Here is a 16023-nt window from a genome sequence, read left to right as displayed (position 1 = left end):
ATAAAAGTGCTCTTTAACTGAAAGCAATGTGGGAGACTGGGCGTCACAATTTGGAGTAAATGCCAACAGCACCAAAGCCGCTGCAACAAAGACCAGCCAGGAAGAACTGTGGGGCTTATTTACAAGCCCCTTGCCCCACCGGTACGTCACTTTTTCCCATGTTCCGATCTACTTTAGCGTGCAGCTTGTAGCGCTCACAATAGCCTTATGGATAGTGCAAATTGCAATTTTTCTGTAAAACTTTAACCCCTTCGCCGCCGGGCAAATTTTGCAGCGGTGCGAGAGGGAGCAGGGTTTGGCGTGGCGCTCCGGTACTCAGGACGGCCCCGCGGCCATCATAAATCAAGATGGGCGTGTGCTCATGACAGCCGGCGGCCGTCCGAACTCCGCCCACTGATTAATTCTCTTGCACAGGCGGGGAATTAATACCGCGTGGGCGGAGCGGCAATGTTCGGACGGCTCCCGGCCATCATGAGCACACGCCCACCATGACTCATGACGGCCGGGAGCCGTCATGAGCACACAAGGAGTTAAATTCTTGCAAAAATCGTTGCTTGTTTGTTGTGCTTTAGCGATTGTTTGCATGAAAATGGTAGTTGAGATATTGCTTTGCATAAAAGGCAAGCGGAAGCTTGTCATACTCTTCACACAGAGTATACAGTCATCGAATGAAAGTCACTACTGCAGACACGTAGGCATGGAACACATCCAAAACCACAGTGTTGCCATGCCTAATTCACAAAAACATTTATATCAATCTCAGGGGCATATTTACAACGGAAGTGGCGGTGTGAGGAGTTATCCTTCCTGGCTTAAAGCCTCAGGACGCCACTTCAGAAACGCAGGGCTGCACCATAGTTACAAGAATATGGTGCAGCCCTGCATTTCCTCCCTGCGCTGGTGCTACACTTAGCAGCCTAGCGCCAACCCCCTTCCTGCACATAAACAATCTTTGAAAGCCGTTTTGTAACTTCTATGTCTGTTGCTTAATGCAGCACACACAGACGTTGCAAAACAGCATTTAAAAACATGTATTGTTTATGTGCAGAAAGGGGATCTTGGCACAAGACGGCACACATGAAAACAGCAAAAACGTGGAGAAATGAAACATTTCTCCTCGTTGCACCAGAGTAAGACCAGGTTTTTCCTAGTCTTGATTCTGGCGCTGCCTCCTATTTATGCCTCCCTTGTAAATAGGGGGCAGCGTCAGAATCAATGGGTGTTGCAGTGGAACGCCCACAGCAACACCCATTACCCTCCCCTTTCACGCTAAGCATAGTGTGAAAGGGGCTTTGTTTACAAAGCAGCATTAAGCCATATTAAACGACTTAATGCTGCCTTGTGAATAAGGCAAAGCTCCTATCGCCACAGGAATGTCGTAAAAAGGGACGTTCCCATGGCGATAGGGGCTTGTAAATGTGCCCCACAGTTTGCTAAAAGTACAATGCACAGCGCAGGCACACCCGGGTTAATCCATATGTTTGTCAGCCTAGAGTTGACGCTGTTTTATATCCAGATTATCCGAATACACAACTTGTTTAGGTCTAAGTTGTAATCAAGGTTGGTGATGTGAAAATACAAGAAAAAAGCTGTGGGAAAGGAAAAGTACTTAGGATTTTTGGATCCAAGTTATGGAACTGAATTGGCTTGAAAATCAGGTCAACTGAAATTATTTCCAGAATAAAAAAAAATGTAAAACCATTTTGTATACAATCTGTGCCCTTACCAACTACTGTACCAACAGCCATCTTTTCAGATTTTCAAACGGGGAAGTTAGTAGAGGGCTTGAAAAGTTTGCTGCGAAGAAAAGGCCCATTATGCATAAATAAAACATGTTTTGCTTTTAGCTAATTTATGATGACAATATTAGAATTGCCTGGGAGCAAAGAGAATGGGGTTCCTGTGTCTTGAAGACAGTATGTGCAATTACACCCGTCTATGATCATAGAAGATTCTTGCTGCCTGCCACATCTCAGCAGGCCTGCAATTAGTTGCAGTTTATGGAATATGGAGTACTGCGGCTCCCTCGAATGTATGTTGGTATCCCGCAGTCTTTTTCCCCGCAGGGAATCACAACGCGGTCGTTACAACAACCGCGTTGTGATTCCGCATACCATTACTCCGCAAGTCGGAACAACGACTTGCGGAGGGGGGGTGCTGGATGTTCGAATAGTATAATTTACTATTCCAACTCCAGTCTGTGCGGACAATAGAGAAGGTGTTGGATTTTAAATCCAACACCTCCCCCCCCCCCGCCCCCCCCCCCCCGCAAGTCGTTGTTCCGACTTGCGGAGTAATGGTATGCGGAATCACACATTGTGATTCCCTGCTGGGAAAAAGATTTGTGGTAAACTTTGTTTACCGCTCAGGTGCCTGGTCATGTCGACGAGGAGGAGCTGTAGTTCTCAAGCGTCAGGGCAGATGAACTAGCTATGGCAATCTTGTTGCAAGTTTGATAAAATGTAGCCAATTAATTGAGATCTCACTAGCCATTGGCGATAATGTATTGACTCTCGGATGACCTTGGAGAGTCTACAGTGCATGTGTACCTGAGAGACACCAGTCACGATGGTGCAATTGATGATTGACAACTATGCAAAAAAGGGACCACAGAACACTTTGCCGTATAGTGTGGAAACAGTACTTCTGAGTTGGCTTTGCCACCTAAATATATGCTGGAAGTTTGAGTGTTTCCACAAAACTCTCAATACAACTATTCACTCCCAAAAGCTCATTGATAATCGGATCGCCCTTAGGTAGCTATGGCAGAATTCGTGCCTCAACTCCTCCAGGGGTGCTTAATGAAGAAGGCATCAACTATCACAATTCAATAAAGTTATGACATAAGCCACATTAGGTGCAGACAAAACCTAATACAAGAATTGGAAAAGTCAATACGTCTGGTAATAATGTGCTGACAAATTTAAACATTGGCATGCAGAAATGCTGTTTAGCACATTAAAGCCACACCTACTGGCCTTGCCAATCACGTGAAAAAAGTAGCAAAAAAGGATTAAATTCTGCAGAATGTTTATATGAGAGGATTACATGTGGAGAAAGTACTGATGAAGCAAAACAAATTTAAACATAATACGAGAAAGTACTGATGAAGCAAAAAAATGTAAACATAATACACAACGAGATGCAGAACTGAGAACTTGAATTTGGAAATGCCACATTGCACACATAGACATGTGAAAGAGACAAGAGTAGCAGATGGACCAGAAAAGAGTGCTTTTAAACGTTATAAAGAGATACATATGCACATTTAAACTAATACATAAAAAACGGTGAGATTTGATGTTATAATTGGCCTCGTGCTCTTGAAATGCTTTGTAGAGAATACATTGCATAGAAACATAGGTTGTATCGCTGGTAAACTTTGAGATATGAGCCTGAAACTTTGTAGATTAATACTAGAGATCTTGGGGCAGATTTATGACGACTGGCGCATCCCTGCATATCAGCAGGGATGCGCCAGTTATTATGCGCCACAGCTGCGCCACCATGGATGCGCCGCATTTGTAATGCGGCGCACCATGGGGCAAAAACGGCACAGATGCGTGACGCATCTGTGCCGAAAAGTGGCGCATTGCTGGAGTTGCGTCGCAAGTGCGACGCAGCTCCAGCAATGTTCTGGGGGGCCCTATCTTTACAATGCTGCGTCTATCCTTACGCCTGCTTCAAGCAGGCGCAGGGTTTTGACGCAGCATGGGCCTAAAAGTGACTGAGTGAAATCTTGTAGATTTCACTCAGCCACTTTTAGGAGGCGTTCCTGCGCCGGAACGCCCCCACCTGCCCTGGAACGCCTACATGTGGCGCAGGGCTTTACAACGTGACGCATCTCCCAGATGCGTCACGTTGTAAATACCCCGCACCATGGCGCAGGATTTGCGCCGCTGCTGCGTCACAAAAGTGACGCAACGGCGGCGCAAAAGTGACGCAAGTGCAACATAAATCTGCCCCTAGGGGCAGATTTATAATAACTGGCGCATCCCTGCATATCAGCAGGGATGCGCCAGTTATTGTGCGCCCCAGCTCCGCCACCTTGGATGCGCCGCATTTATAATGCGGCGCACCATGGGGCAAAAACGGCACAGATGCGTGACGCATCTGTGCCGTAAAAGTGGTGCATTGCTGGAGTTGCGTCGCAAGCGCGACGCAGCTCCAGCAATGCTTTGGGGGGACCTATCTTCACAATGCTGCGTCAATCCTTACGGCTGCTTCAAGCAGGCGCAGGGTTTTGACGCAGCATGGCCTTAAAAGTGACTGAGTGAAATCTTGTAGATTTCACTCAGCCACTTTTAGGAGGCGTTCCTGCGCCGGAACGCACCCCCCTGCTCCAGAACGCCTACATGTGGCGCAGGGCTTTACAACGTGACGCATCTCCCAGATGCGTCACGTTGTAAATACCCCGCACCATGGCGCAGGATTTGCGCCGCTGCTGCGTCACAAAAGTGACGCAACGGCGGCGCAAAAGTGACGCAAGTGCAACATAAATCTGCCCCTATGTTTTTTACGAATATTACCAAACAATTTTATTTCTCTTAAACTTAGAAAATGTGCACTTATATGAAAGTAATTAATTTTGCACTAATAAGGTATTACTTACAATAAGTACTGTAATATAATAATAATTTGTAAATATGAAATGTAATTTCTCATGGTTATTATGATTTTATTTCATTTAACAGCGTTTTTGAACAGATAAAGCAAACAAAATTTGAAGTCAACTTAAGGGCTTCTTGTTGAAACATGTATTTGGTATTTACCTTTTCCCAATTGTAACAATGGCTCAGTGATTTAGTATATTGTTGCATTCCCTGTACCACAATTGTAGACTGAGAACCATGATTTCTACTGTCCTGTGTATTGCTATTATGCTTACTTTTCCCATCAATAACTGATGTGGATTTGTGAACTTGACAGTTCTCATAACAAGCATTGGAATCTAGGTGACTTAATGCACATCCTGGACACATGATCGTCTTCGATGGTGGTGTGATGTCACATCACTAGGACATTTTATCATGAACTTATAGAAGAAGAAACCTCAAAGGTGGGGCGCCTTTTTGCTGTGCATCACACTCAATTTATTATGCTTGTTGAGCGTACTTGTTTTGATTTCCTTTCCCTTTTTTGACAACAATTCAATTTATTTGGTGCATGCACTTTGTGTGATACCGAAAGCCTTTCGTTCGGACTGAGAGTGCAGGAGTGTCGCACAGTCGACCTCACTGTTCTATGACTAAGGCTGCCTTTAGTCCATCGAGGGCCTGAATGAGAAATGGAGTAGAGTTAACACTGCACACTCTCCAGTGATGGGGTAAGCCAAGCAGGCACTACACCTCTGTTTTAGAGGGGAGGGAATATTTGCTAAGAGGATAGCCCCAATGTAGTCAGTGGAAGTGCCATAGTGGGAGGTGTGTTAGGGGACACACTTAGGACCCGCTCTTGAGTGGGAGACTCCAAGTCAGTGCCCCAATGTTATGAATTCATACAAGGAACAAAAGAGTGAACCACGTCCTTCTGTCACAACATCTTGTAATCAAGTACTGGTGACAAGATGGCTCAGCAAGTTAAGCATACAATGATGACAACTGCTCATGGTATGTAATGTGTCTTTGTATAGTGCTCAAATAACATGAGTATGGTCTCATAGCACTTTCAAAATCTAGGTGCCCCTGTGGTTCTGGTGTACTAGTTGACCTGGGTCAAAGCGGCATGTTGACCTTGTATTTGGTTCTGTTTCGTACTGTTTGCAGGAGAGTCATATTGGATCGGGACCAGTAGGCTGGGAATAACATAACAAGTGCATTTGTAATATGCACTCTTGGGGCTCTTGGCGCTGAAATAACAGTTGTTGTCTTGTTACCCAACTCAATTGAACTCATTTTATCGACATTGAACGGATGAAAGGCTGAGTGGACATGTGAGGATAAGAATGTAAGGGACCATTATGTCAAGCACAGATTCATGGAGTGGATGCATTAGTCCACTGAGCCACTGCCCCAGTTTATAGAATAGACTACTTTATCATTTAGTGAAGGATTGTATCAAGCAGTGGCTGGCTGGACCCTACTATGGATCTGTGTAACGCATAATTGTGTTTGTGTGCACATATGTGCGTGTCTAAGCACACTTCCATGTGTTTCGTTCCACTTCATGTTTTGAGGCATTTTCACTCATAATGTAAGCATGATCAATTTAAAGTTTACCCGTAGGTGACAAGTTCAGATAACAGCAAGGCCAACTCAGCCTTTCATCCTCCCAGTGTTAATACATTCATTACTTAATTGGGCAATAGTAGCATCTTTTCTTACAACATTGACAATAAAACTGAGCTCTTAAACACTATATATAAACAATATTCCTCATTGATGTCTCCTACTCAACCCTGTGCTCATCACAGGTTGTATTTCCTACTATTTCCTAATGATCAGCTTCTCAGTGTTCAGCAGATTTGGTCAACAGCCAGTTTCAGTCTTTGAAGCTAGATGATCAGGAGTTGAATCCTGGCTTCCCTTTACCCAAACTCTATGATTCTGGACTAAACATCTTTCCTCCTGTGCCTCGTATACTTTGCAAATCAGCGATTAATGTGTGGAGCCACTTCTTGTAGCACCGTGGAGAGCTGTCAGGTACAATGTTCGCTTCTTTAAGGATAACAGTGAGATTATGTGTGTAGACTGCCCCTCAGATAGTGCAGCACTGCCAAATACCACGCGTTACACATTAGACTAACGAATTTCAGTGTGATGGTCCACACCACAGTACTGGAATGCAAAGTCATGCATTAGAGAACTTCCTCAGCTATCAAGCCTGGAGCTGCTATATAATAATGCACGATACATGCTGCATGGGCAGCGCGTGGTTTGTGCTGCTCCCGGCAGGCTTGGGGGCTCTGGCACAGCTCCTAGAGCTTCCCAGTGCTACAATGTAACTCTTTGGTGCCAGACACCGCGCGCCATTAGCATTCACTGATATGAGGATGGCTGCTCAGTCATTGATCATTGAGTCATATGATTTTACATGTGGGGCCGCTCTTGCCTCCTGCGACGCGAGTGGGGGCAGTTCCCATCAGTTTTCCATCAGATGCACTAAGTGCTGTTGGGGAAATGACAGCACAGCTCACACCACAAGGGGGTATCCTGCGATGGACCCAACCCCACATGTGGTTCCATGTGTACCTGCTGGCACACACTGCTGCCGCAGGCAATATTGCAGTGACCTCGCCCCTGCAGCGCTCGCACATGGTATCCCATGACCTGACCCCACCAGCCGTGCCGGCAGTTGAGATAGATGTATGTGCTCAGGGCTGAGCCAAAATCATGCGGTGTGAGGAGTCATCTTGGCCACGGGGACAGCCAGCCAATTGCTGCAGTGCTGGCTCGCCACCTTTGAAAGAAGTAAATGTGCCTGAGTCCAGTTGCTAATGGCTGTGTCCATAATAAGAAAATGTTGTGACTGTGTGGTCAAATTGAGCTGCCAGCCCCTGTACTGGCTAGAATTGTGCACTGCAGCCACTGTCTGCTCTGCTTAGTTTTCTCAGCTGCTGCATTAGCACACAACTCATTTTGGGTTGGGGTGTGTCTTTTAGTTAAAGCCACTGTACACATCATCTTATAGAAGTGTGGGTGGCTATCTCCCCAGTTAGGCAGGAAGCCTGCTGCACCGCACCCGTTTAGCTTACCTACATGTGTTTGAAAACATGATTCTAAAGACCATTTTGAAGCTGAAATGGGTGTAATTTCTCATATTTATATGTTTCCCTCGTCGTCATTGCTTGATTTTGCTCGCGAGAAAGTGTCACTCCTATTCGTTGAAATGTCACTCATAATTACATTGAAATTATGAAAATGTCACTCATACGAATCTGAAACCATGGCAGCTATGGAAGTGGTTAAAGTGCACATGGTTAAAGTGCATGTATGATTGTAGCGCTTTGTGCAAGGTTCAAGTTGTAATCGGGTCCTCCGTGGCCTAAGATCTCAAGATATTTGTCTATGGGTTGTCTCAGTGAAGAAGACACTGAGTAAGTTGTCTGCTGGTTTGTGGTGTGGGTCATGAGACGTCGTCAACCACACCTTGGTAAGGGATTCTTGTATGTTAGTGGTAAATGATTGGTATGGTTGATCTTCAGTGCATGAGGAATAACGATAAAATTAAGGGTAAAATGCCTCTGGTCAAGATTTCATTGCAATAAATGATTAGAGAAAACTTAGTTACCTTGTGAGAGTGGATATCCTTTAGTGGAGCAAACAGTTTATTTGTTGCTTGCATTGTGTTGTCATTTTGCCTTGAGAAAAGCGTGCAAGGTGCAAATTGTGAAGGAGGGTGACCTGCTGTGAGGACTGGGATTGACGCCACAGTGTGCCATGCTGTGATTGCTAGGTTGGTGTAAAGCTGTGGTGGGATTGGTTGACTATGTCATTTGGTCATTAGGTTCATGCTGCTATTGGTGGATATTGCCGAAAAAAGCAAATTGTGGGAGAACATTTCTTGAGTTTACAGAAATCATGTGTGAACACAGAATATAGACAACATGAAGCTCTGTCAGACATTATGAAAACTAGTTAAAAAGGAGAATACAGGATTTGCTAACACAAAGGTGGAAGTGCCAGCTGAGGTCCACCAGGATACATTGTCATGACGGAGAAAGGATTACATCCCTGTCTGTGGCTCGATTGTTGGCACACACTCACAGAGAAAGATGAGGCTTTACAGTTCCCTTGTTACTGAACATTTAATTTGAGAATTTTAGAAAAGTTAAGGAAAAAGATATATGAAATGAAAGATCTTAGAAGCCCCTCAGTTCTCGAAGCTTTAAATGTTTGGGAACATGTTGCACATCAGAAAGATAGAGAGAAATACCAAGGAAGGTATGAAAGGACAATGGATCATCATGTAGAAGATAAGTGGGACACTCAGCAGAAATTATGGAGAGTAGACATTATACATGGTACATGGGTATATCCAGTATTAGCAGCTAGTGAAGAAACAAAGGGCAAGATAAAAGAGAAAAAAATGCACTTAAACTCAGACAAAGTAGATAAAGAAAAAGGAGAAGAGAGTGACATAGATGATGATCTTTTGAATGAGTTGTTATTAAATCACCCACCACCTTATAATGAAGCTTCAAGTAGGGATGTGGTGCTGGAGCAGGGTTTTCTATTTAAACCCAAACACCAGTTTATATTTTTGTATGTCATAATTAAAATTACTAACGATTAATTATTAAGTACTAAGTTTTTTTTTTTTGTTTTTTTTGAAACCGTTTATTGCAATCTCAAGAATATACAGGTATGGGCCTACAACCTTCCGGCCGGCCGCTAGAATGACAGGAGCATATGACATACATACAAAAACACTTGGCGTTGCAGAGGAGCAAAATCAGGAGGTATCAGCGTCGTGGGCCACATCACTCTGACCCCACAATACGGTTTCATTTTACACAAACAACACAAAAACCACACCCGCAAGGCAACCTGCAATCGACAGTAACAGCACGTGCTCCCCGAATGGGGGACCCCAGCCATCCACAGGAGTCTAAAGAGGGGAAGGGGAACAGATCGAGGACTGGGGGAATTCCGTGCTCGGGGCTAGGAAAGGAGTCAACTAAGGGGACGGGGCTGGTGAGGCCGCAGGCAGCAATGGTGGCGCGCAGATACCCCCGCGGTAGGCGTTCCAGGGGCCCCATACCTTCACCCATGCCCCAGGCTTACCCCTCGCCACATACACCACCTTTTCTCGGAACATGCACCAATCCATGTGTTCTTTCCAGGCCGACACCGCCGGGGGCCTCTGGGATCCCCACAGTTGAGCAATGTCACGCTTAGCTATCATATATCCCAGAGTCACCCATCGCGTCTGCGGAACCGAGTAGTCAGTTGGTTCCCACACATTCAGCAGGCATCTCCTCGCTTCAGGCAGCAGCGCGACATGCGTAACCACTCGCAGGACCTCATGCACACCACGCCAGAATCGCTCCACCTTCGGGCATTCCCACAAAATATGCAAAAAAGTCGCCAAAGCACCACACCCACGCTTACACAACCCATCCTCAGCATAGCCCATACGCAGAAGCCTTGGCCCCGTCATGTAAACCCGGTGGAGTATCTTAAGCTGGACGAAACGAAGGCGAGCCGGTATGGCCACCTCCTTCGGAGAGGCCACCGCGGAAATCCAGTCTTCGTCGTCCAGCTCCAGCCCGTCGGCAACCCAAGCCTCGCGGAGGCCAGTCAGCAGGCCCGAGCGGTCATTAATCAATTTTTTGTAAATAAGGGAGATCGTGCTGTCCGGAACGTGGCCATCCAGCACTCTATCCTCCAGGGGAGAAGACTCCGGGATGGAGGCGACGTCTGGGAAGACTGAGCCCAGCGCGTGACGGACCTGCAAGTACCGAAAGTATTCACTGCCCTGCAGCTGAAACTCCGTCTGCAGCGTCCCGAATGTTTTAAATCCCCCTCTCGTCCAGAGGTCCCCCACTTTACTGATGCCGATCGTGTCCCACTTCTCAAAGCCCTTCGAGGTCCACAGGGAGCCCAATCTCTCAGACGCGTACAACGGTGATGCCCGGGTCAAACGGTCCTTCCACCCCATAGCTGCGTTAGCCGCGTGCCATACTCGTACCATGACACGCGTGGGTCCCGTCAGGCGGGGGCCGGGCGTGCCAGAGTAGAGCGCTCGATTATAATCGCCCCCAGGCAGGAGCATCTTGTCCATTTCAAATGCCGGGTTTAAGGCGGGCCCGTAAAGACCATGATTAATTGCAGCCAGCTGGGAGGCCCAGTAATACCGTTTAATATCCGGGAGGGCAATCCCCCCGTCGTACCATGGGAGCGTCAACTTCGCCAGGGCAATACGCGGCCTCCCGTCCCAGAACAGGCGGCGCTGTAGACTCTCCACCTCACGGAAGTAGCGCGCCGGGACTAAATCCATAGTATTCTGGAGAGCGTACAGGAAGCGTGGCAACGACATCATCTTAAACAATGCCGCCCGGCCGAGCGGCGAAAGCGGCAGGCGCCGCCAGCGCGCGACGTCCTCCTTCAAGCGCTGGAGGGGGGGAAGCAAATTCCGCTCGTAGCGGGCCTCCGGGTCCAGAGTAATGTAAACCCCCAGGTACCGAAACCCCTGTGAGGCAATCTGGATCGGACAGCCCCGCGGGAGGACGGGAGCCTCCCCGGAAAGCACATACACACATGACTTAGCCCAGTTGATGACAAGGCCTGAATTGCGGCCGAATGAGCGCAAAACATCAACCAGGACAATCAATGATTTACGCGGGGAGGCTAGGTACAAAAGGATATCGTCAGCGTATAGGGACACGCGGTCCTCATATTCGGGGGTCCAACGAAGACCACGGATGGAAGGGTGCCACCGCAGCCACTCCGCCAGGGGTTCCAAGGCCAGCGCGAACAGGAGCGGCGACAAGGGACAGCCCTGTCGTGTGCCCCGTCCCAACTCGAATGGGACCGATACTCTTCCATTCACCACCACCTGCGCCAATGGGCCCGAATACAACAATTTGACCCAGCTGATGAACCCCGGGCCAAATCCAAACTTCGCCAGCATGGCCCAGATGTATGGCCACTCGAGCGTGTCAAACGCCATGGTGGCGTCTAAGGACGCCAATATGGCCGGCTCCCGCACAAACGGGACACGCGCGAGCACCCCGTGCAAGCGCCGCAGATTAAGGGCCGTGTTGCGATGGGGAATAAAGCCGGACTGGTCTTGGTGGACCAGGTCGCCCACCACGCCGACCAGCCGGTTGGCTAGCACCTTAGCGAGGATTTTGGGCTCCGCGTTCAAGAGCGAGATAGGCCGGTAGGATGTAACCCGGTCTCGAGGTCTCCCCTCCTTGTGGATCACCACGATTGTAGCCAGACGTTGGTCCGGCGGGAGGGAGCCCAGCGAGTGGGCCGCCAGGAACATCGCACGGAGGTGGGGTGCCAGTACATCCGGTCGCAGCTTATACAACTCGATAGGAATGCCGTTCGGGCCCATGGCCTTGCCGGATGCGACCGAGCATATGGCGAGGGCAATTTCGTCGGCGGTAGGAGCGGCATCTAACGACACCCTGTCCTCCACCGAAAGGGAAGGCAGCGCGATATCCCTAAGCAGGGCATGGGAATCATCCTCCGAGCAGGGAGAAACCGGGGAATACACCTCGCGAAAATAATCCGCGAAACAAGAGACGATGTCTTCTGGCTCGGTGACACGCACACCATCCATCCTCTCAATCAGCGGGACCACACGACTCGCTCTCTCCTTTTTATCCAACCATGCAAGCAGTTTACCAGCCTTATCACCCACATCATACAGTCGCCCCTGTTGCTCTCTATAGAGGCCCCTGGCCGCCTCCGTGACGAGGGCCCTGTAGGCCGCCTGCTTAAGTTGTAGGACATGTAGTGCAGCATCCGTCACCCCACCCCCTAGATCACCCTCCAATTCAGCGATTTCGGCCTCCACCCGGGTCACCTCCTCCTGCTCGCGCCTCCGGGCATGGGAAATAAAGGAGAGGGCCTCCCCTCTAAGGACTGTTTTGAAAGCTTCCCACAGGGAGATAGCCGAAGGGACGGACCCCACATTCTCATCAAAATACCGCTGCAAGGATTTAATCAAATCAGCGCGAATGGTGGGGTCGCGCAGGTACCAGGCATTGATTGGAGCTACTCTGCCCTCCCCCCTCGGGAAGACATCAACGTGCAACAGGAGCGGGGAGTGATCTGAAATACCCCGCGCCAAATGGCGCACCTCTCCTACCCTCCCAACATAGGCCGCAGGGACAAGGACATAATCAAGCCGTGAGAGGCTACCATGGGCACCCGAGTGGAAAGTGTACTGCAGCTGCGTGGGATGTTTTAAGCGCCAGCAGTCCACCAATCCCAGTGTATCTAAGAAGCCGGACAGCCACGCCTGCGCCCGGGGGAGGTCCCTAGGGGGGTGACAATCCACGGTCCCAGAAACCACCGCATTGAAGTCCCCCCCAACCACCAGAAGCCCCCCCGGAAGGTCAAGGAGGAGGCGCCCTAGGTCTGCAAAAGTCGTGGACTGTAACCCCGGTGGGACGTACACTGATACAAAGACAACTACTTTACCCTCCATTCTCCCCACTAAGACAGTGTAGTGTCCCCTCTCATCATGGCGCACCTCGTCTATTTCCAACGGGAGCGAGTTCTTCACCATGATGCCCACCCCCCGTGAGCCCGACGTGAAGCCCGAGTGGGCCACCAAACGATAGCCACGCCGATTCATGGCACAAAAGGAATTACCAATAAGGTGTGTCTCCTGCAGAAAGACCACATCTGGCGAAAGTCGTTTCAAATACTGCAGGACCACACCTCGCTTAATCCTATCCCCCAGTCCGTTAACATTCCAGGACAATAAAGTCAGGTCCCTACCCCCCATCACATACAGAAGCGATCATTCGTCCCCCCGAGAGCACCTTAAAAACACAAATACAATAAAGGGTTTGCCTTGCGGTAAAAACAAACAACACCCCACCCCAACCCACCCATCCCAACAGAACTCCCCCCTCCCTGCACCCCTGCATGAGCCCAAATAGCCCCCCCAAAGTGCAGTGTGCCTGTCGCCCCATGAATGATTAAACTAACTAGTCCCCCAGAGGAGGAGGGAGAGCCCCCAAGAGACCCCGTACCACCTCCACAGGAGGGAGACTTAACGAACAGTCAAAAATGACGACAATGTTGTCCAGAGCAAGGCCTACTATTAGTCCCTCAGTTCTGATCCGGCGAGCCCTCCCCTCCAACCGCGCCCCCCCCCACCCCCCCGGCCCCGATCCCCGGGCAAGGAGTCCAACCAGTCCCCGGCTGCCTCGGGACGATCAAAAAAGTGCGTGCGGCCATCCACCTCCACCCGCAACTTAGCTGGAAAAAGCATCGCATACTTGAGGTTCAGGTCCCGTAGACGACGTTTGACTCCGAGAAAGCTCAGTCTCTGCTTCTGGACCGCTGGGGTGAAATCAGGATAGAAGTTCACATCCATATTGTCAAGTCTGACCGGTCCTTGTTGCCTAGAAGTCTGAAGGATAGCATCTCTGTCCCGAAAGTTGAAAATCCGGGCAATGAGAGGCCGCGGAGGGGCTCCGGCCTTAGGTCTTCCTCCGGGAACCCTGTGGGCACGTTCCACCGCAAAGAATTTACTCAGCCCCCGGGGCTGGAGATGGGTGAGAATCAGATCCTCCACAAACAGGTCCGCCGCCGCCTCCTCCCGTCCCTCCGGCACCCCGACAATGCGGACATTGTTCCTCCGGGCCCGACCCTCGGAATCCTCCAGTCGACGATCCATCAGGCCGCTCGCCTGGCCGAGCCGGCGCACCTCCTTTTGGAGGGCCGCCACATCCGCCGTAAGGCCCGAAGTGGTGTGGGCCAAAGAATCGACCCGGTCATTGGTCTTGGATAAATCGGCCCTCACCAGGCCAACATCCACGTGGACCGAGTCAATCTTTTGCGCCAGCGTATCAAAGCGCTGGTCCACCGAGGCCTTCATCTCGGCGATAGCGCCCATAACATCTCGCAGGGTCAGATCCGCGGGCAGCGTAGGAGCATCAGTCGGGCCCTCAGGGGACCGATGCGGCACCTCGGGAGATCCCTTCTGGAGGGTGTAGCGGTCCATGCTGTTGGACTGATGGGCCGCGCCACGGCGGGCCGATTTCACCTTTGCCCGGTCGCCATCTTGCTTTGTGGACATGGTTTCAGTCCCCAAATCGTGCCAATCACCTCGGAAAAGGCCGACAAACCAGTTCACGGGCTCCGGGGGGGGGGCACCACAGGTCCGCAGGACAGATCACAGCCGGCGGGCCAGCAGGGCACCCCAACGAGGCCACACCACCGCACACCGCCCCGCAACCCAACCTCGCCCGAGCAGCAAGGAGGGTGCAAAAGCGAAAGTGAAAGTGCGGGGTACGCGAGTCGCCCAGCCCTGCCCGCCGCTGTTGATCACTTTGTCTCCGGATCGCCCCGCAACTCCAATCCGGGGGGCCGGCGTGGAGAAGGCCGCAAACCTCGATCGGTGCTCCCGCCGGTGTCCGAGGTCCAATTTGGAAACGGAAAACGGGTGACACCTCAGCTCGGGCTCACCAACACAGTCCCCTCATCTAGGACAGGATATTTTCAGGATTTATGTAGGAGGTCACGGAGGTCCTCGGGAGCCTCGCACCTACGCGGCCATCTTGATTGCGCGCTAGGCTCCTCCCCCAAGTACTAAGTTTTGTTGAGTTTTTATTAATCAACTTTACTAATGGAAGGAATTACACGTGGGAATGCAACTGCATGGCTAAATTAATAAGTGAACTAAGTTGGTGAGCAAATTAATTAAATAAGTGTGGCTTATGTGATATTTGTTATGAGATTGCGGTTTAAAATAATATGCTTTAATGCTTTTTTATGTTGCAAATGGCTAGATAAATACATACACATAAGGGCATTAGTGGGAATTAACACTGTATAATCAATACAATGTAGTAACGTTGTTTTGTGTTTCTTTTAATTAAGTTGTCCATTGTGGCCTGTTAAGAAAATGGCCGACATCTACAGTCTGCATTTGAGTAGATGAAATATGAAGAGAGGCTTCGCTGATTGTGACCTCGGCCTCTGCCTGAACTAAAAGTTATGAAAAAGATGACAACTCTGGGATGTCCGCCAGTTATCCTTGGAAGAGAACAGTTGTCACAAATGAACATTTGATAAACTTGTGGTGGCTTCACTGCGAGTGATACAATTCCGGAGAATGGCATCCGTGAATGTTAGTGAATGTTACAAATTAGTTTTGGACTTCCTATTTCCTTGTTTTGAATTTTGAGATATCCAAGAGCGGAGATTTTTCTAATGTTGCAAGCTGACATCCTTTCCTGCTCAACGGACATTTTAGAGCTTTGTTTTTATCTTTTAGTATGTAAATTTTAGTATAAATATTACTAGACTAGAGAGGGTCTAGGTCACTTCTTCCTGAACTTATGCTCAAGAGGATCGATGCTGACTGAGAGGACGGTGACTCTACATG

At 49.3% G+C, this 16023-nt stretch overlaps 1 protein-coding gene across 1 annotated transcript in view; it reads right to left on the bottom strand.

Annotated features, from left to right (window-relative positions):
- Positions 1-16023, bottom strand: part of LOC146811599 (transmembrane protease serine 9-like) — a 452993-nt gene that overhangs the window by 325081 nt on the left and 111889 nt on the right. The window lies entirely within an intron of this gene.

The sequence above is a fragment of the Triturus cristatus genome, chromosome 7, assembly GCF_964204655.1.
Source record: "Triturus cristatus chromosome 7, aTriCri1.1, whole genome shotgun sequence".
NCBI lineage: Eukaryota > Metazoa > Chordata > Amphibia > Caudata > Salamandridae > Triturus > Triturus cristatus.
The sequence above is the reverse complement of the archived record's forward strand: the minus strand, read 5'-3'. Positions and strand labels throughout refer to the sequence as shown.